Source organism: Canis lupus, chromosome 7, assembly GCF_011100685.1.
Source record: "Canis lupus familiaris isolate Mischka breed German Shepherd chromosome 7, alternate assembly UU_Cfam_GSD_1.0, whole genome shotgun sequence".
NCBI lineage: Eukaryota > Metazoa > Chordata > Mammalia > Carnivora > Canidae > Canis > Canis lupus.
This window is the reverse complement of record NC_049228.1, coordinates 55,904,450-55,926,080: the sequence shown is the minus strand read 5'-3', so window position 1 is coordinate 55,926,080 and position 21,631 is coordinate 55,904,450. Positions and strand designations below refer to the sequence as shown.

The window sequence follows — 21,631 nt, the reverse complement described above, 5'->3', positions numbered from 1 at the left end:
GAGATAGGGAGTCGATCACTGGGTATATTTTCAGTTGTGCAGGATCAGGGCAGTGGCCTGGGAGTCTGTTGCACAACAACATGCATATGGTTGATGATCTTGTACCATACACTTGGAAATCATTGGAAGGGTAAATTTTATTAAAAATTAGAAAAAAAAAACTAGGTAGGCTTTAAAAATACATGAAGAGAAATCACAGTTTGTTGAAAAAACATTTGCAAAGTTAACTTTCTTAAAATCCTTTTTTGCAGCCTGTGCCTGCCTGCCCTTCACCCCAGGCTCCCTTTCTCTACCTTGCTGCCTCTCTTTTTATTTTATGATTATAGCAAAACTGATTGTGTGCTGCTAACTCCACACTAGGCCCATCTTGTGCAGCATAGCAGCCTAACAAAACCCAAATAAACCCAGGCCTTTCAGCTTGTTTTTCCTTTCTTAAACTACACTAGTGTCTGCAAACTGTGCATCAAAACTGCTAACCATGTCAAGTTGTAGAGGACAATGAAATTAAGATTTGTGATAAATTGTATATGTCTTAAATAGTAAAACAGGTTGAATTTCTCTCCAGCTTTGAGTATATAAAGTCTAAAATGCATACAACATATATGACTTCACTTGCCTGCTGCATTCTTCATGTTTTTTTTTTTTATAAGAAAGAATTATAAACAGGTTCCTAGTGAATTCCTAGGAGTATCTTTGTCATAATCAGAAGTATTTTGCAACTTTTAAGGTTTAGGGTACATGTTTAGAGAAATAAGTAACTTTCAAATACATTTTTTAAATGGCACCAAGTACTAGAAAAAGAGGATACCTGGAATAAGTTTGCTCCTATGTACCCAGTGGTATTGTTATAGTCAGAAATATCCTAATCTTTCATGTAGTAAAAACATCACCAGTTATCAGAATGATACAGTATTGATTTTCTTCTTGTTCTTTTGATCTTATTTATTTGAGAGAGAGAGCGTGCACACGAGGAGGGGGGAGGGTCAGAAGGAGAAGCAGACTCCACTGAGCAGGGAGCCTGAATCAAGGTTCAATCCTGGGACTCCAGGATCATGACCTGAGCAGAAGGCAGACGCTTAACCAACTGAGCCACCCAAGCTCCTCTGATCTTTTTATCTCTAACTGATCTATTTGACTCTGACCATTACACTGAGACAAATTATCTGTGAGCATTTCATCATTTCATTTCTAGGTAGGAAAGATTTTGAAATTAATGGAAAAAATCCTTTGTGTAAACTAAACTGAAAATAAGAATTTTCTGAGCATTCACTTTAAAAACAAGCAACCAAACATAAACTGACTTAAATTGGGGTATGAACTGGAATATCTGATTATAATTCCCTCTTGCCATTTAAACCTTAGTAATCTCTGGAATAACACTTTCCTGGAGAAAGTGCACTAAAGAGGAAACTAAGATAGAATCAAATTTTGCCGGTATCACTGCTCTGCCATTTAGACTGTAAAGTCAGAAAATTCCAGACTTTTTTTTTTTTTTTTTGAAAGTAACTCTGCTAGTTGAAAGTATCCAAAGACAGTGGGTTTTAGAATGGAGATACTGGGCCTTCACCAAATTTACCCCTGGAAATAGAGACTTTTCCTAGAAACATACCAATATATGTGCATTTTTTTTCTGGTACTATGATGTAATGTTATACTACAGATAGTAAGAGATCTTAAATAATCTAAAATATTGAAGAGTATATTTCCAGGAATCTTTTGTTACTGAAAGTATGTACCATAATAAGTACATCTTAGGTAAATAATTATACTAATTATAGTGCTACTGTGAACAAGAATTGTTAATAAAGCAATATCAGTGTTACAGAAACATGGTTAACTATTACAATCTTAGAAACTGTTACCAATGGTCTTTTCAATGGCATGTTACAGTTCAGGGTAAATGGAAAATGGTCAAATCAATGATGACAGCACATCATTAGTGTCCAAAAGTCTTTTATAAAAGTGCAGTGAAGTGGTCTCCCATCTAGGAGTGCCAATCTCCTCCATGCCTGGAGACAGAGATTATCAATCATATATATATATATATATGTAGACAGATTGAAGGTATATATAGATAATTGAAGAATACAGTTTATGCATAAACTGGGCCTTCTTTGCTTTAGTCTACTTTCATCAAATTATCACATCTAAAGCGTATTTCCATAATAAAACCACTGGGTTGTGTAGTATTCTTTCTGTAAAGACCTGTAGCTTCTGAAACTCTGAAAGAAAGCAGAATGTTCTATACTTCAAAGCAATTCTGAGGTCTTTGGGAAGGGGCTGGCCTCACAATTCCACTGCTAGCATAACTTCCCAGTTGGTTGATTGAAAATAACTTGGGCAACATGATAGATTTTGAGTTTCTAGTTTGGCAGAATGGGTGGCTCTTCTGAACATCCCAGTCTATTTTTCTGTGTTTGGAAAATGACAATAAGATACACTCCTATTGGAGAGGCGTTTCTTAATGATGAGTAAAAAGGGAGAAGGCATTGTCTCCACAATATTTGCTCACTGATTCTTTGTGTGATAGAATGTATATTATTAAAGATGCTATTTTTAAAGTTTGCCTTGGTCTTTCATTATTAACTGTTATTCCAAACCACAGTAACTGCATGGAGCAGAGAGATAATTAATTCCATTAATAATCAAAACAGGCCTTGTAGGGAGTCATTTGTGTTCAAACACAGATTTGCATTATTAATGCTCTTGGCAATCCACTATATGTTGAGAAAAAAAAAAACATATGAAAGTCCCAATAAAATCTGGTCTGGGTATCTTTTAGGCAAAAGTTTAATATAAAGTTAATTCATGTTTTTCTTTTGAATGATCAGTGTTATTGGTTTTGAAGAAGAATAGATTTTAATAACATAAAAAATAAATATCCCCTAGGGTCACATTTTATCCCTGTAAGCAACTTTTAATAATCATTAGTTCCCAAATTTCTCAAGGCTAACAGTCTGCCCCATGGGTTGCTCTGAAGATTATTTTTAAAAGAGGATAATATTAACATGTTACAAGATTGTGTATCTAGGCATTGAAATAAATTTTATTCATCAAAAATTAGACAAAATCTCATCCCAGCTTTTATGAGACATAGTTCAAGTTTTCTTTTAAAAAATTCCATAAAAATAAGATAGCATCAGTCATTTAATGACCACCAACAGTGCACTACAAGATCAAGTGTTGTTTTGATTCAGATTTCTTTGATTAAAATATATAACCAAAAATTAAAGATATACTCCTAAGTAACTTCTATAATGAGGCTCTGGCCTTATCAATAAATATAGCCTTGATGTATATGGGTAGGCATTTTATGTTTCAGAAAATATAGGCTTGTAATAGGATATGTGATGGATGTTATGGGTAAAGGGCAAGTTTGGGAATGATTTGAAGGAGTAGACACTGTCACAGTCTTTGAGAAGGCTGGTTTGTACTCTCCTATATGTTATCCTCAGAAACTGGACAGAGATGACCTTGAGTTTGTGGAGCTTGACCTGGTACTTGAGCCATGAGACTGAATTCCTGAGTGTGATGCCTAAGGAATCCTTAACTCAAGTACCTTAGACAGATACTTTTTCTATAAAAACGAAATTTGACTGATTCCACTCAAATTTTTTGAGAATAGATTTCAAAAAAAATTTGCTTGGGAAATGTTACATTGCCTTTATTATATTTCTCAAGAATTACACTTTTTCTTAGACTATTGCTTCTATGATCTATTAAGTATACTTTTCGTTAATTTTTCCCTATCTATAATTAGAAAACTCCAATAAAATTTACTGCTAGATTCAATAATCCAGATATCTTTCTTCTTTTTGCCTTGACCTTACATCATTAGAGCAACTGGAGTTTGCAAGGCATCGATATTGAGTTATATTTTTAGTTTATCATTGAGGTGTCAGGGAACTAGTGATCCATCTTTTTAAGGTGAAGAGACTTGCACAGACCTTAAAGAAGCTTCTCACTGCAGAATAGTAAACACACAGATAATTCATGTGTCCATTTGCTGAGCTTTCTAGAAGATAGTTACAGGATTTCTTCTATCTTTATGTGTTCTTTACAGTCTATATGACAGAAGCATTTTTACTTTAGTGACTGCTCAAAATATCTCCTTCGCTTTCTTAGTACAGATGTGAGGAAGCACAATTTATTTCACACGTAAACTACTGGAAAGGATCCTGCTTTCTAAAAGCTTCTCTTCTTCCATTTGATAGCAAGCATTCCAGAACTAAGTACATTGCTAAGAGTTTCCAGAGAAATTCATAAAAGCTCTGAGAGAGCCAAAGCTTCCATTGTAAACTGCTTAAACTGCGGAAAAAAAAAAAAACAAAAAAAACAATCCGCACTTAAAGTAAATGTAACTTATTACTTGAGATGATAAGAAGTGATTGATGAGGCCATCAAAACACACACACACACACATACAGTAATATTCAGGGAATCATTTCTTTCTCTCAGTTAGGAATACTCTATACAGTCTCCTCCCCTTGTTGGCCATACAAATAATTAAGATAGACAACATAGAAGACCATTCTTTGCAAAGATGCTCCCAAACCCTCTAAGATAATAAGGTAAAACACCTTTGACCCAGTCCGAATAGCCTCGTGATAAGATGTGAAATAAAAGAGAAACCAAAACCACAGCAAGATAGCTGTTACCCAGAGTTTTATCAAACTCTCAGAACAACAGGTTATCACATTAACAAACTCTCTTTCTAGCATTATTTTACACACATATGCATGATTTTTTATAAACAATAAAGTTTTGAGAACTATTGGCTTAAGTAAAAATACAAAGTACAGTCCCTGCCTCAGTAAATATGGATACGAGGTTGGCAAGAAGTAACCAAGTACATCGCAAAGTTGTCTCCTATAAAATTCTTCCTGATGGTCATAAAGTTTTATTATTAAAAATAAAAGTACAGATGTAGCATTTAAAAAGTTCAACTTTAAATGAAGCATGCCACCATTTAATTATTGGCCAAAAAAAATCGAATTTAAAAAATGTCATTTCCTATAGGTTTCTAACAATCAATTTTGAATTCCTTTGTTAATAGGACCAAAATGAAAATTTAAAGGTAATGTTCTTTTGAGGTTCTAAAATTGGATTGCAGATATGAATTTTTTTGCATATGATTTTATATGCATCTAACAGTATTTTGGGCCTCAGAAAAATCAATTTTAATAGAGTAATACCAAATTGGTATCTTTAACATTACATTTTAAAGTATTTTAGGGATAAAACATATTTTCCTAATCATATTTTTGTTTCTCTTGAGTTTTTAAAAAATATTTTTAAAGTCTAGGGGCACATGGATTGCTCAATTGGTTAGGTTAAGCATCTGCCTTTAACTCGGGTTATGATCTTAGGCTCCTGAAATCCACCCACCAGCAGCTATCCAGCTATCTGCTCAGTAGGGAGTCTGCTTCTTCCTCTCCCTCTGCCCATCCCGACACATGAGCAGACAGTGCATTCTCTCTTTCTCTCAAGTTAATAAAATATTTTGAAAAAATAAAAAGAATAAAGAATAAAAATCTACATTTGGGATACCTGGGTAGCTCAGTGGCTGAGTATCTGCCTTCGGCTCAGGTTGTGATCCCAGGGTCCTGGCTTAGAGTCCTGTACTGGTTCCCTGCAGGGAGCCTGCTTCTCCCTCTATCTTTGTTTCTGCCCCTCTCTCTCCTCTCTCTGTCTCTCATGAATAAATAAACAACATCTTTTTAAAAAATCTACATTTACAGCAATTCAAAACATCTTTAACACCATACCTTTATTTGTAATTTGGGTTCTACTGTTCAAACAGACTTTTATTTTTTCCTTAGTCCCCTTTCATATAATATTCTGTTTTGGTAAGATAGTTGCAATGCTCTACATGATGATTCCATGCCAGGCATGGTGTCAGATATGCATCACACCAAGATTGTTTTCTTCTCCTACACTGGCTTCTCTGAGTCAAACAACATCCAAGTCCTCACATGCCCATCTTGGAAATGACCCTTATTGGCATACATGTGAGAAACTCTCATTGACAATACAGAATTCAGAACCCCATAATCTCTCCTTTGGGTTAATATGGTAATCCTCTGGCCAGTGTTTTCCCCTTCACATTTGTCTACTCTTCTCAAATCTTTTTAAAATCATTTAAATCTTTTAAAACCATTTATCATGTTGAATTCTCTTTAAAAAGACTTTGGGATTTCTTTTTTTTTTTTTTTTTTTTTTTTTTTTCTTGGAGAACAAAACCCAGAGCTCCTGGCATCCAAAGCTCTTCGGAGTTGGAGAACAATCTTGGCAGTCATATTTTCTGTCACTTCCTCTCACCACATTCCATACTCTGGTCATAACTTAAACTGGAAGAAAAAAATCTTAGCAGTCTAATATTCAGAGCCATCTGAATGCCCATAAGAGCATCGATATATAGAAAGTTTCTCATTTTTAATTTTTTCAGAGAATCGCCTCCTGGTTTCATTGATCTATTGTTTTAGTTTCTACAACATTTATTTCTGCTCTATTCTTTATTATTTCCTTATTTCTGCTGGTTTTAGGTTTTGTTTGCATATGTTATATCTGATGATGGTTTGTCATTTAATTTTTACTCTTGTTTCCAAAATTTTAAACATACATATCTAATATTGAATAACAAATTAAATTTTTTTCTTAGAAGATTTTTTTAAAGTTTCTTAAAAGTTTTTAAGTTTTTTTCTTTTTTTACTTTTGGTGTGAAGCCAAAAAGTGTTATAGATAAAGCAAGTTTAGATATGGCTTTCATCAAACTAAGAATAAAGATAGTATTTTCCTTTTTCACATCCTTACTAACCTAAAGTCCAGCATAACAAAATATTTTTCCTCCCTAAATACCTAATATAATTGCCAGCCACCCTTAAATGAAAGAAACAAATCCTATATATCTGAAATTCTTGTACCTCTTTTCCTGTATACAATTATCTTTATGGAAAAATGCAAGAAAAGCAAGTAGAGACTAAAAGATACTGCAGGAGAGAAAAAAGACCTCAATTGTGTGTAAATGTTCAATTCTCAGATTGCTAAAGACCCAAAGACCTTGGACCAAATACTCTACAGAAGATAGGAGTCCAAAAAGATTGTCAAGGCAATTATATTCTAACAATTAGAAATTTCCCTCAAGGCCAGGGCCTTAACATGATAGCTATGTCAGAATCTTTAGCTATAAAAATATTACAGCTCTAATAAAAATTCAGAATAAATATTATAGTTGCAACCAAAATTCAGAACAAATGTTTTCAGCATTAAATGAGGCAGTAAGAATTTTTTTTTTTTTAGAGCACTTAATCATTAGCTACTATATAAGAATCGCATTACCACGATGATGTCAGAAGATTAAGGCTAACTATGGGCAAGGGCCACCAAGAGTGTGATGTTGGATAGCCTGAAGAGGTGCATTATTTTATCTACAATATAATCAAGTCTGTGATACATAAGGAGCTTCATAAAGGAATTTAATTAGTTATTGGCAGTTATCAATTCTAGTCTAATATTTATTTTATCTTGTCCACATATAATATTATTGGCTAATGCTAAAATAAACTAAGAGCTATCAATGCTGTTGTGACTAACATTTTAGTTCAAATTAAATAAAAATGCATGCTACTTCAAAAGATACGTTAAGAGAAGGAAACTTTCTTTTCATTTCTGTGGACATCAGTTTTCGTAAGTAAAAGATTAAGCTACAATTTATGTTAAAACTGTGGTTAGATTCCTCATCACAAATGGCTACATAAGTATAAGTCAACAAAACTCAGGTTGAGTACTTTAAAAGGGACCCCTCAGATACTATTTATTTATCCCAGATGTCAGTCACCCAAAATTTTCTCAGTACGATCCATGGAGTTTTCATCACTGGCTTAAAAAAATTAGACTTTACTGGAAAATAGGGATTTGAAAATACAAGTTAAAAAAAAAAAACTGGCCATAGCACACAATTTTCATCTTTTCACATTTCTTTTTGAGTAAATAGAGAAACTTGACTAATGGTGCTATTTCAACACTGATGTTGGGAGGTAATCATAGATGATTTCAAAATTAGAAAGAGGTGTGTCAGCATGGTTGCATGAGCAGAATGAAGAACAATCCCTTCTTAAGGTCACTCTACATAATAGATTCCTTCATAGCTACTTTTGATGAACATTATGTTCGATCATATAGTAAACATAATTCCATCTGAATTGTGTATCTTGAAGGAGCCACATAATTGAGATGTTACTTCCTACATGTTGGAATAAAAGCTTACAGGTTATTACAAGTTAATTTAATCTGGATGTAAAAATTACCCATCCATTTTGGTATTTCAAGTATATTAATTATGAAATAGTCAACTAAAGTAATTAGAAAAGCCATCAAAATGGTGATGCCAGAGTCATTGAGTCATAATGCTTTTATATTAATGTGAAATTAACTTTTAAAAGGAACATGCATGAGACAACATGAAATGAACTGAAAATAATCTAGTGATGAATTTAATACACATCGTTTAAGCCCGACTATATACAGGTATGTGTATACATAAACAAAATACTATATTTTTTGTTAATGTTTCTTTCCTGAATAGTTATGTTTCTCTTACTTAGTTGCTTAGTTACGTGAAGAGTCCTGATCTACCATGTTGGCTGTGGGTATAGGGTATATAGAAGAAAAGAAATGACACTATTAGTGTATTTTTTACAATTTTATTCCCATCTATGATGAAAAACTAATTTGTTGTTCAAGAAGTCATTAATTTTTAGAAGTTCACTAATTTCTCAAAAATACACACAATTAACCCCTTTAATATTCTTGGACACTTCATGTATTTGGGGTAGTAGTATTATCTTCCTTAAGATAGTGTGTTCTGTTATACGGCTCCATAATAAACTTTGATAATAACAGTATAGCTAAGCTTCTCTTTTCCATTTTGCTTCTCTTTGAGTCAGCTTTCTATGCAGAATTTTCCTTCAAGAGTTAAACTGTGTTTATGACTTCATCTATCCCTTCTACACCAAAGACCTATAAATCTCAATCTGTAATTAAGAGCTTTTCCCAAGTCTACATTTTCAACCACCTACTGGACAAAAATATCTGCATACTCCACAGGTGCTTCCCAATCAGTATGTCAAAATTGTACATTTTCCTCCTCCACACTCACTTCTCTAGCCATAATTTTCTCTGCCTCCTGAACTCTTGATTTCAATTAATGATACCTCCATCTAGTCTCCTGAGCTAGAGACTTATGCCATATTGTACAGGCCCCCTTCTGATTACCTTATATGTACATATAACCCAGGATGAAATCATATGATTATTTAAACAATGTTCTATAGAATGTCTTATTTATTAGGCTACACATCCAGCTATGTACTGGGGATATATCATCAGATAAAACAGACAGGATCCCTGCCCTCAAGGAAACCTACAGAGGTATGGGAGGAGGGAGAAAATAGGCAAGGGGAAGAAATGAAAAATGTAAGATATAGTAAGTTCCAATATTGATAACCATTAATAATGAAAGAAAATAGGGTGATGTAAAAGAATAATTAGAGATGAGAGTTCAAGAAGGAAGGCCTTTCTGAGAAAAGTATTTATGTCCATAAGCTAAAAATGATAGAAAAGAGTCAGTCATATGAACATACTGAGCAAGTGTGTGTGAATGTTGTACAGAAATCCATTCTATATCTGATATGAAACATTCTTCATATCCAAAGATCTCTATGATTCCCAAGATTTTGTCTTATTATGTGAAATAAGTAGTCACATATCTTAGACTAGAATTTACCTTACAGCAAAACATTTGAACAATGCATATTTTTGCTACTGAACTGAATATTCTCACCCTCACTTTAGACGCACTCTTTAAGACTATTCCCTGGGAGTAGAATCACTATGAAGTTAGTTAGCTCCCTTGCTCTCTGGCTGCTAGGATTTGGTCAATGGGAAGCCCTGGTAGGATTCAGAGTTGAGAGATGAGAGTGCATGAGGTTTTCTTCCCCAGCAGCCTTTCCTGCCCTGCCATGCTCTGGACTGTGTTTAGCCTCTGCTGAACCTGGATCCTATCAGCCAGCCCCTCTCCAGAGGGGGTTTCAGTTCCTATCTGGTTCTGCTAACCTTTCATTGCTCCTCCAGGCTTCTCTCACTTGCTAGTTCAGGATGCTTTACCTTCTCTTCTGGATTTCCTTAGGCCACCCCACACTTAGGTAAATAATCTCATTGTTAAACAATATTCAATTACTCTTTTGAATATGCTCTATTTCCCTTGCTGGGTCCCAGAAAGACACAGTAGTGTTCACTATTAAGCCAACCATTGGGGCAACCCCGGTGTCTCTGCAGTTTGGCACCTGCCTTTGGCCCAGGGTATAATCCTGAAGACCTGGGATCGAGTCCCACATCTGGCTCCCTGCATGGAGCCTGCTTCTCCTCTGCCTGTGTCTCTGCCTCTCTCTCTGTCTCTCATGAATAAATAAAATCTTAAAAAAAGAAAGAAAGAAAGAAAGAAAGAAAGAAAGAAAGAAAGAAAGAAAGAAAGAAAGAAAGCCAACCGCTGAACAGTAAATATGAACACTGAATATACTTTCTTATCTAAATTTTTATTCCTTTGGTATTAAATTATTTAATTTAAATTATTTTTCTTTGCTGTTATATTCCAAGCCACCATTTCTAATTGGCTAGTATTCTAAGCCACTAATAGTAATTTCCCTCAAATTTTCTTTTTTTTTTAATTTTTATTTATTTATGATAGTCACACAGAGAGAGAGAGAGAGAGGCAGAGACACAGGCAGAGGGAGAAGCAGGCTCCATGCACCGAGAGCCCGATGTGGGATTCGATCCCGGGTCTCCAGGATCGCGCCCTGGACCAAAGGCAGGCGCCAAACCGCTGCGCCACCCAGGGATCCCCTCCCTCAAATTTTCTAACACAAATATAAAACCCTTTGGAACATTTCCATATCAAATCCATCCATTGTCTCATCAGTTCCATATTTCTCCTGGATACCTCTCTCCCAGAACTCTATCTTCTTACTCTAATCTGGAAAGATTCTTCTCCAAGGACTCTTCCATAGCATCATTCCAGATATTCTTCCAAATTCCCCCCCTATTCTATTTTGGGTCACCTCTTAGATTCAGTGACTTCTTCCTTGGTTTACATTCTTGTTTCAGTGAATATTTTCCAATAACTTTTCAAGAAAGACTATTAGAAGATATATACCAGAAAATTATTTTAAATTATTTTTACCCTTATATTCAATTAACAATTTTCCTGGATATAGAACTGTCTTTAGAATTTTGCATATTTTACTCCTATATATTTTAGTGTTGAGAACAGTTTTTGCTGGGTGATGTCCTTTGGCTTTCTAATTTTTTATATGTGACTTTTTTTCCTCCCTCCTTGAGTATTTAAGATTTTCTTTTCATCTTGTGTGCTCTGAAAATTTCATGGTAATGTTATTGATTCAGATCTTTGTTTGCATTTACTGTCCTGATAACTTTATGGGCTTTCATTCTGGCAACGCAGTTAGTTACTTAGTTCTGAAAGTTTTTTTTTTTTTTTTATAATTCTTTCGTATTTTCTTTCTCTTGACTCTAATTAGCCAGATGTTGGCCTTCCTAGATTGATCATCCTTTTAAAAAAACTTTCTCTTTAATTTTCCATTCTGTGCCTAATTTTTTAAAGTTTCTGCATAATTTCCAAAATGATCTTCCAATCCTTAGAACAATTTTGACTAGTATATATATATTTTTTTCATATTAAAAGTTTGATTTTGCTTATTGTTCTTTTTCATGTATTTATCTCTTATTTCAAGGAAAAAAACTTTTAAAAAAACTGAGGAAATGTTTTGCTTCAACTATTTCTTCTATTCTTTGCTGTGCTTCTGAAATTGGAGCGCCAGGATTCATAGTTTTATTCCTCTCTGGATCCTCAGCTTTTGAGAAAAGATTTCTAGTTTTCAGAATGGAGGAAATTATTAGGTTATCTCCATTCTTGGAGCTAAAATGTGAAAAGGCCTGTAGCAGAGATATAGAGCCTTCAGTCTGAAGAATTTCTCATGTCCATTTTCAGGATACTGTTCCTGCTTTTATACCTGGCTTATCTGGGTTTAGGGACATTTGCCTTTATTTCTCTACAGGATAAACCTCTTATCTTCCTTCTCAGAGGAAGAGATTCCCCTAGAAATACAGAACTGGGGAGGGAATCCAGGATCTAATAATTGTACATATCTATTGAGCCATTTCTATTTTCATATTCATGCTTTTCCACTTTCTGTAGTACCTGGTGCCCTTACTTCTTAGACTTTCATTGTTTACTGGGATTGAATGGCTTCTTCTTGGTATCTCCTTATCAACATTTGCATGTCACATTTTCATTTTACTTTCCTGAATCCTCCTCATTCTGTACCTCCTTGTAGGACTAATGTCTTTATATTCACTTACAATTATTTTAGTGTGGTTTTGGAAGGAAGCAGAGATAAAGGCAAGGATTTACTTTGCCATGTTAAAAGACACGTACGCTTTCAAACTTTAATATATTTAAGATTACAGGTAGGAACACTTCAGGATATAATGCAATATGTGTAGGATTTGGATAGTTACCTTAAGTATATCTTTTAATCTCAGATTCTTGTCATTTGAAATGGTTTTAATACATAGATGGTAAACTATCTGAAAGTTTTGTTCAGTAGAAAGGAAAAGTTAAAATACGTGAACAGAAAGATCACACTGTTTTCTGTCATAAAGGCAATATAAGTCATTAAAGTTGACAATTTAAATATTTTAAAACTGGGTAAATGTGGTAAGAAACAACTCATGCTAAACTTACCTCATTTTCTTTGTGGAAAATACTTAAAAATGCAGATCATGGTGATTTTCAAAACACAGAACAAAGCATATGACAAAATAAAGCAGAGTGTGCTAAAAAGAGAGCACCATGAGGGTAGTTCAATCTAATAGAATGATCACATCCAAGGACAGATGAATGGATTAGAGCAGCTAGAAAGGTTTTAAGAAGGCATGCCACAGAGTTTTGCTCTAAACCTGTGCCATTCAATGTTTAAATTGAGACATCAGTGTATTGATAGAATACTGAACAACTTGAGTGATAACAAGAAACAGGATGCAAGCTGTGAAAGCAGAGTAGTAAACAATATGCAGTCAACAGCAGCAGGCTTTGAACAACATCATTACAGGTGGATATTTTATATGATGAACTCAACAGGGCTGAAAATATAGCTTTAAAATTACATCCAAAACATTACCTATACAGACAAAGTGGGGAAGAAATTTTTCACCTCTGAAAAGTGTACAGTTATAAGTACCTTAAACCATTTGTGAAAATATTTATTGAGGGCTCACACTGTGCAAGGCACTGCAGTTGTAATGGGTGATACAGAATGAATGATTGCTTCCTGTGAACTTACACATTAGCAGGGGACACAGGTAACACAAGTTCTAACAGGCAATTAGAATTATTCATTATAATTGACATAACAAAAGAGAACAATTAACATTAGAATACATATAATAGAGGTCCTAAAGTATAGATGAATGAGACAAAAATTATCTAATGCCACGGTAAGTGCAGTGACAAGAGCATATAAATCCTGGAACGTTGGGACACTTGGGTGGCTCTATGGTTGAGCATCTGTCTTTGGCTCAAGTCATGATCCCAGGTTTCTGGTATTGAGTCCCTGTATGGAGCCTGCTTTTCCCTCTGCCTATGTCTCTGCCTCTCCCTCTGTGTCTCTCATGAACAAATACATTAAAAAATCTTCAAAAAAATCCTAGAATTTTGAGCTGCCTCTATTTAATAATTCCTTGAATAAAGAATGACACTAAAAAGAGAGAGCGCTAAATATATTACCGGGTAATACTTATTGAGCATTTACTATATGCCAGGAACTGTGGTAATTGTTATATTATCTTAACTGGAGATGCTTAATTAGAGGAGACAAAGAGTAATATTCATTTGTTCATTCACCAGGGAATGATCTTCATCAGGTTTAAGCTGTCACATACTGCTGGGAACTCTTTGGCAGGTGGCAGAAAAGTGGTATCCAAAGCAGATCTTACCCACTCGGCGTTCCACAGTGTATATGTATATGTTGTTAGACAATTAAGACACAAAAGGCAAAAAAGAAATAAGGCCAGCTATATCATTTTAATACTCCATGCTTATTTATTTTAATATCAAACAATGTGATGATAGAATTGAGAAATTTTTCAAATAAAAATATTCTATTTTCATCTGTTTACTTAGTAAACAATATTTACTCTGATGAACACTAAATATTAAGATTTTTTTTTTGTTTGCTTCATCCTATCCATATTTTTAGGTATATCTTTATATGTTTAGAGGCAAAATTCAAACTTGTTTTTTTTTTAACCTTTTAAAATTTGTAACTGCCCTAAATGATAGCTTCAAGGACAAACAGCATTCAATTATTAAGGAAGGGGTGTTTTAATTCTATAATAGCCTTTAAAATACAATTAAGCAAAGTAAAAAAATAATGGAACCGCACAAGGCTACTTCATCATAAATTCAGCATTATCTTCACTTCAAAATTTCCGTTTGATGGGATTTGCTGTTAGTTTTAACCCAGGCACTGTGCAGGAGGCTGGATTTGCTGATAAGTAGTTTTTTCATTTCAGTGCAAAATCAGCAAGGTGATTAATACTTTTAATTTCCAGAAGCCTAAATTATGCAAATGAACTACAACTTTCTCTCCTCCTCCTTCTCCCTCCTTTGTGGGCCTTTCCTTGCAAAGGGAGATAGGATACAGTCCTGTGTGTAAACTAGTGAACAGCTGGTAAGAACACTCTGTTTCCAGTCAGCAGCTCATCCAGAGTTGGGGTAAAATGCTGACCCAACCTTCACCCTGTTTGTCTCCTGGTGTGTTTGGGTGAACAACGGCACCACAGTTGTATCTGTCCTGTGGAGACCCTATAAATAGTCATATTAATTTTTGCAAAGCTTTTTGAGTACTGTAGAATAAAATACTGTATAGATATTTAATACCATCACCACTTAAAAAAACAATATGATCATCTCAAATTCTTTGGAAGACTCATTAAAAATGAGGGCCTCATTCTAAGATGTGTGCCTCCTAGGGCATGCTTAACGAAGGCTGACTCTCATTCTTTCTATGGCTCTAAAATGTTTCATGATCTGTGGGCTTTCAAGATGCTTTATCCCAGGAATCCTTCATTTTAAATGAATTAATTTAGTTGTCTGCTTTATAAATGTCTTTTAATTCTAGCTTAAGGACTCTGGCCCAATTTTTTTAAAACTAAACATGTCTACTATGACCAAATATAAATAATGTGTTTACCTATTTAGGGACCCAGAGGCTTATCTTCCCTATGAACTCACCAGGAACAAACAGGCAGCTTAGTTCAAAATGAATACTGATAGATTCATTTTGGGTGGGGGAACAAAAAATCTGTCCAGTTGTTGCCTCTTCATTTTGTAACAAGCAAGGCTGTTAGTTCTAAGTACCAAAATCACACAGAAAGTTAGAATTTTAAAAAGGAAGTAACTTTAATTCAGTGGTTGGTTAAGAACAGGGTTCATAATTCAGCTTGAGTTTGATTTATATTCATACATTCTTGCTGATACATATTCATATGTCCTTCATGTATTCTTACTGATATATATATATTATTTCTGATACAGCAAGTATCCTCTTAAAGGTAAAACCACATATCCTTCCATGCTAAAATATAAAAAAAGAGAAGAATCAAATCTAAATAATAGCTTTCCTATTCCTATTCTTTTAGCAATATTTTTTATTCTACTATTGAAATGAAGAAAAGAGATAGTATTTGCATATTTGTATAAGTTGGAAAGGGTAAAAAATCTAAAGACTATCTTATTTCTTATCCTAATTCCTTTTTTCCCCAGAGGATTAGCAAAGCTTTAATTTTTAAAGCAAAAATGTTGGCATGCATGTTTGGGTGATAAAAGACTCAGCTAATATGAGGTAAATCAAAAGCCTTGATATATTACAGGTGGCACACTCAACTGCTTCTAGGCACCCAGCGAAGTATATAAATGAGAAAAGGGGTCCAACTATAGAACAATGGGAAGTTATGGGGACAGTGGTAAATTCAACAGCACATGCCCCCCTACAAAGGGTTCAAATACAAACATTTTACAGCAATGTTTAGACCAAATAAACACTCTGTGGTCTGATAAACATTTGCCATCTTCCTATATACACTTTTGATATATATAATATATTTAGGTTTACTGTACTGAAAAATGATTCAATTTTATTTCTTTTCAGAATACTGAAGCAGTGTTTTCCTAACCTGTTGAAACAAATCACATGTTACAATCCAGGGCTATACTGAATTACTCCCAGAAATGCTTATAAGATCTAACAAGTGTGTAAAGATGAATTGGGCTCTGTAGCCAAAGCCATAAAACAGACCCAGAGTCCCCTTCTGTGCTTCCTGGACTGAGGCTTTTGAACAACCAGATACAAAAGCATCCACTACATTTACTTCCTGTCTGAGGTCTGAAGAACATGGAGCCCTGATGTGTCATCAAGACAGGGATCAGATCCCTTCCTCCTCTTGAGGGGATTGCTCTGGAAGGAATTAAGGGAAGGAATTGGAGGTCAGGCAGCCCTGATGTTTATCCCCTCAGGGCTGCACAGGGGGTGAATGTGGGCTGTGGGTGCTTGTCTTCATACTAAGATACATACAACTTTTCAGAACCTGCCTTGGTGAGCATTTCTATAATTAATAAATCACTTTCAAATTTTCCATAGTGCCATCAATATTCAGAGAAGAGCAAAAACGTAAATAAGAAACAAAAGACAGCCATATATATATTATTAATATATATATTAATTAACACATATGTTAATTTTAGTTTGATTTTTAGAACAGAATGCACACATATAAAGCTTGGTCAGCACTTTACAGCTAACGAATGGACAGTACTTTTTAAGAGACAGCTCATTAATAATTGTTTTCCTCCTCATCATTAAGAAGCACTTATTACTAGTCTAATTATAGATGGCCTTGATTAGGGGATATGTACACGGTATGTATGCATGAATCACTGGGTTGTCTAACAGCTTTGTCTCTAAAGCAGAAAAACAATGTAAATCTACATAGTATTCCCATCTTATATCTGACAGTTATTACAAGTGAGCAAAATACTTAGAAAAAATACAAGATTAAATTAATTTTTAAGAAGGAACACATTTTCTGGGTGTGGGGCATGAGGTATATGAAGCACTTTTATGGACTTGACAGTAACAATATAGTGGATCATATGTATTTGCTACATTCCCATGAAAGAGCAAAGCACATATCAATAGGCAATAGGGCTATATTTCACCTTTATTTTGAATTTTATTTCCAATGTTTTTACTCTCCATACCTATCACTGATTTAAGATTATTAGCATTTCTTCATATTTTGATACAAAATTATATTTTGTATAAGTTTATATTTATATTACATAGGAGAAAGAGAGAATCTAAGTCAATCTCCTGATTAAAAAAATACTCATGCAATTAAAAAAATAAATGGAAATATTAGCCCTACCATACATCTTTAAATAAATAAAGCTCAAAGATAATTTTTAATTTTTTCTCGATTTAATAGCACTGGAGGTAGTTATATATTTGCCATTTATAGATATACTTAAATTGTATGCCTTTAATAGTTCTGTTGGTAAATTCTTATTAGGTATAATACAACCTAATGGACATAAAGCCATTGGGTTGAATTTGCTAACACAAAGGAATCAGCACTTGATTTGGAAAATTTTCAATTGAGCATGCTTTGAAACAAGGGTATGGTCAGACCACCCTATGCTAACGATTTTAAGTGTAACTTATAAGTCCAATCAACCATCTTAGCAGAGGTGAGAGATAGAGACGAGGTTATCCAGGAAGGGTGTGTGAAGAACCCTCACGTCAAATAATGTGAATCACCTCAACATCCATGGAAGACCAACAAATGTTTTAAAGATGTTACGCTAGCAGAAGAATTGCAAGCTTGAAATGAGATAGAACAAGAGAAGGAGGGTTTGTAGAGCAAAGGATAGATGCAGAATCCAGAGAAAGTAGAGCTAACTAAAGTGAACCTACCGGCAGTCCCTGGGCTAAGAGTACAGGCAGCATAGAGCTGCTGCCCAGCTGGGCAGAGCACAGCACCTCAGATGGCTATTCTTAGGCCTTGGAATATAATGGGATTTACCCTGCTGGGTTTTGGACTTACTCAGGATGTGTGACCCTTTTCTCCTTTCCCATTTCTCCCTTTTGGGATGGGAATGTCTATCCTACCCTGGCCTCATCATTGGAAGGATCCATTTTGGAAGAATCTAACTTGTTTTACAGGTTTCCAAGGTCTACAGGAGGAGAGGAATTTTGACCCAGGATGGACCATACTCAGAGTCTCACTGGTACCAGATTTAAATGACGTAGAAGATTTGAGACTTTTTGGGGGTACCTGGGTGGCTTAGTCAGTTAAGCATCTGAGTTTGGCTCAGGTCATAATCCCAGGGTCCTGGGATGGAGCCCCACATCTGTCTCTCACATTCTCTCTCTCATATAAATAGTTTTTTTTTTTCAAGGAAGAACATTTGAAACACTTTGAGTTAATTATATTTAGGGGAGATTTTGGAATTAGGGTTGATACTGGAATGAGTTAAGACTTCTGATGAGGTTGGGATGAATGACTGCATTTTGCAAGCAGAAATGACATGCATTTGGTGAGGAGGGCAAGGGGTAGACTGTTACGGGTGGAATTGTGCCCCCCCCCCCAAAAAAAAAGACATCTGTTGATGTCCTAACCCCTGATACCTCCAAGTGTGACCTTATTTGGAAATACATCTTTGCAGATATAATCTAGTTGAGACTAGACTGAATTAGGGTGGGACCTGATCCAATATGACTGGTGTCTTTATGAGAACAAAAAACAGATGCAGACACAGAGGAAAGATGCACATATGAAGATGGAGACAGTGATTGCTACCACAAGCCTGGGGTTATCAGAAACTGGAAGAGGAAAAGAAGGGTCCTCCTCTAGATGCTTTAGAGGGACCAGCGCCCTTGCAATACCTTGGTTTTGGACTTCAAGCCTCCAGAGATATGAGAAAGTAAATTTCTGTTGCTTTAAGCCACTGAGTCAGCAGTACTTTGGGATGGCAGCCCTAGGAAACTAACACAGCCCGTCTTAGTGAATATTATTTTTCTTTGGCTTCTCAGCATTTATCTTCCCTCCTTCCCTTTTTAGTAACTGCTTCTGATTTTTCCTCTCCCAGTCTTATTCCATGTGCTTTGCAGAGCTGACCACACCCATGTATCTAAAACTGAACATGCAACCTATGCATTATTCTGTTCTCCCGGGCTCAGTGTATGCTTCAGGGATGCATATGTACCCCAATCACAGTCCATGAGAAGATGGAAAGCTAGAGCTGCTGCAGCCATGTTGCTACCATGAGGAATAAGCTGTCCAAGAACAGAAACAACAAAGAAGAACAGAGATCTCAGGGGGATCCTACTTATCTATAAGATACTCAACCCCATATAAAGCTGGCCCTAGTGCTACAATTTTGAGTTGCCTGAACTTATCAATTCTCTTTTGCTCAAACCATCTTTGATTACCTTTTCTAACACTTTTAAGTAAGAGATTTCTAGGTGTTCGAACTGCCAATTCTTGGCACTTCCTCCTTCATCTGCTTTCAACAGCTACTGAATGCCAGATCCCTCTCTCCTGGGTCGCTGCTAAACTTAATAATAAAGTTAAGTTTCTGGTCTGGTGTTTCACCAAGTACTGAATGAATTAAATGCTTTGACAATATCTAATCAAAGTTCATCAGGTTTCCTCAATCTGAACGTGTACTCCTTGGCTACTTTTGTATCTGGGCTGCATTGCAGAGACCTTCCATCAGCTGTAGCTCGGGGATCCAAGAGAGCAGACAAATATCGCTTAACTTTTCCCTGTAGGAATAATGCAGAAGAGTCTCTCTCTTCATATATAATATATGGATTTGGATGACATCAGAAATACCTTCAATTTCTGTGCATTGAAGTGAATATATTTTATGTTTTTAAATACATTACAAAAGGTAAACTCATTATAATAATAGACTATATTTTATACATTTACATATTCTGTATCCAAATACATTGTGCTTCCAGACTTTTTTTGAAAACTCTCCCTATTTCTAACTTCATTCATAACAGATATAAAATGAAATTTTGACTCTTAATCTTCAATTTTAGTTTATGTTCTTTTTAGCTCACTGTGCATGCATTCTTTAGTAATTTCTGAAATGCTGGTCTGAAATTACTATAGAGTATTACATTTATTTTTTCAAGGTTTAAGCAAAACCAAAATATTACCATTCAGATTATATTCCTATTTTTCTTTTGCTAGTAGCACTGCTTATATTTTTACCAGGTCAAAAAGATTGAGTGAAAAAAATGTAATTTTTCAATTCCTCCTAAAGGTGGAATTATATATTGACTTGGAAAGAAAGAGAAAAAAGCACCCTCATGGTAGTGGTTATACTAAATCGTTATGATCTTTTTATGATGCCTATTCCATAATTGCATAAGCATGGTTTAGAAAATATTTAGGCTATGCTTTAGAATGTAGACATTCTCTATTGATCATACATAGGATTAGGATTTTTGTTCTTTTTTGTTTTAGGCAGAATAATCCAAGATTATTATAAATCTTAATTATTGTTGGAATAGAAATTATTTTTTCTGAAAATTACAGTTATCAGTAGTTTATCTGAGTGTTTCAAGATCATGCATGCATTAACAATTGTAATTGTTTATAAAATAGGATTGTCTAATGATATATAATTTAATGTTACTATTAAGATTTCAGTTGTAGGAAGACATGTCCACATTAATGCCAACTCTATCCTACTAAAGCAAAAATAACATTTTCAAAACTCAAATGAGTACATCACTGACCAATCCCAACATATTGAGAGATATCTTCTCCTTTATGTAGATACGTTTATATATGTTTATGTTTTTATCTAAAGCTTTAAGTAGCTGTCTTTTGTGCAAAAGATAAAGGGGTGCATGCATATATTTGTGAGTAATCAAAGAGCAAATAAGGACAAAAATTTGCTGAGTATGAACAGCATACAGAGCTTAAAAAACATACATCCAGTTTAGCATCCAAACCTTTTTTTTTCTTAGCAACACTTTAAAATACCTTCTCCCCAAGGAACAATAGCCTAGATACATGGTATCTACTTATAGCGGATGGGGCTGCAAATCACATCGAGGCTTGTGGTTGTCATTGCCTTTAAACATGGGCTTCTTATCAAGTACTTAAAAATTAGATAAGCACCAAATAAAGGAGAAAGATGGCCACTGCTAAGGAATGATATACATCCTTGTATATTGTTTTAATGTGTTCCATTTAGGATGGAACTTCCTCCAGAGCCCACAGAAGCACTTGTAGCAAGCTGTTCTATTCATCCTGCTGCTATGACAACTATCTGGGGGCAAATGTCAGGTCAGCTTCCAGCATCTGTGTCTTGCTATAATTGCTTTGTCAGAAACCTAATAGCTGCCTTCTTTTTCTTATTGAACAGTTAAAAGCAACAGTGCCCAAAGACTAAATGTTGAGACATTCTTTA

The 21,631-nt window shown here is 34.8% G+C and overlaps 1 protein-coding gene across 16 annotated transcripts in view; it reads right to left on the bottom strand.

Moving 5' to 3' along the window:
• Positions 1-21,631, bottom strand: part of NOL4 (nucleolar protein 4) — a 521,655-nt gene that overhangs the window by 54,731 nt on the left and 445,293 nt on the right. The window lies entirely within an intron of this gene.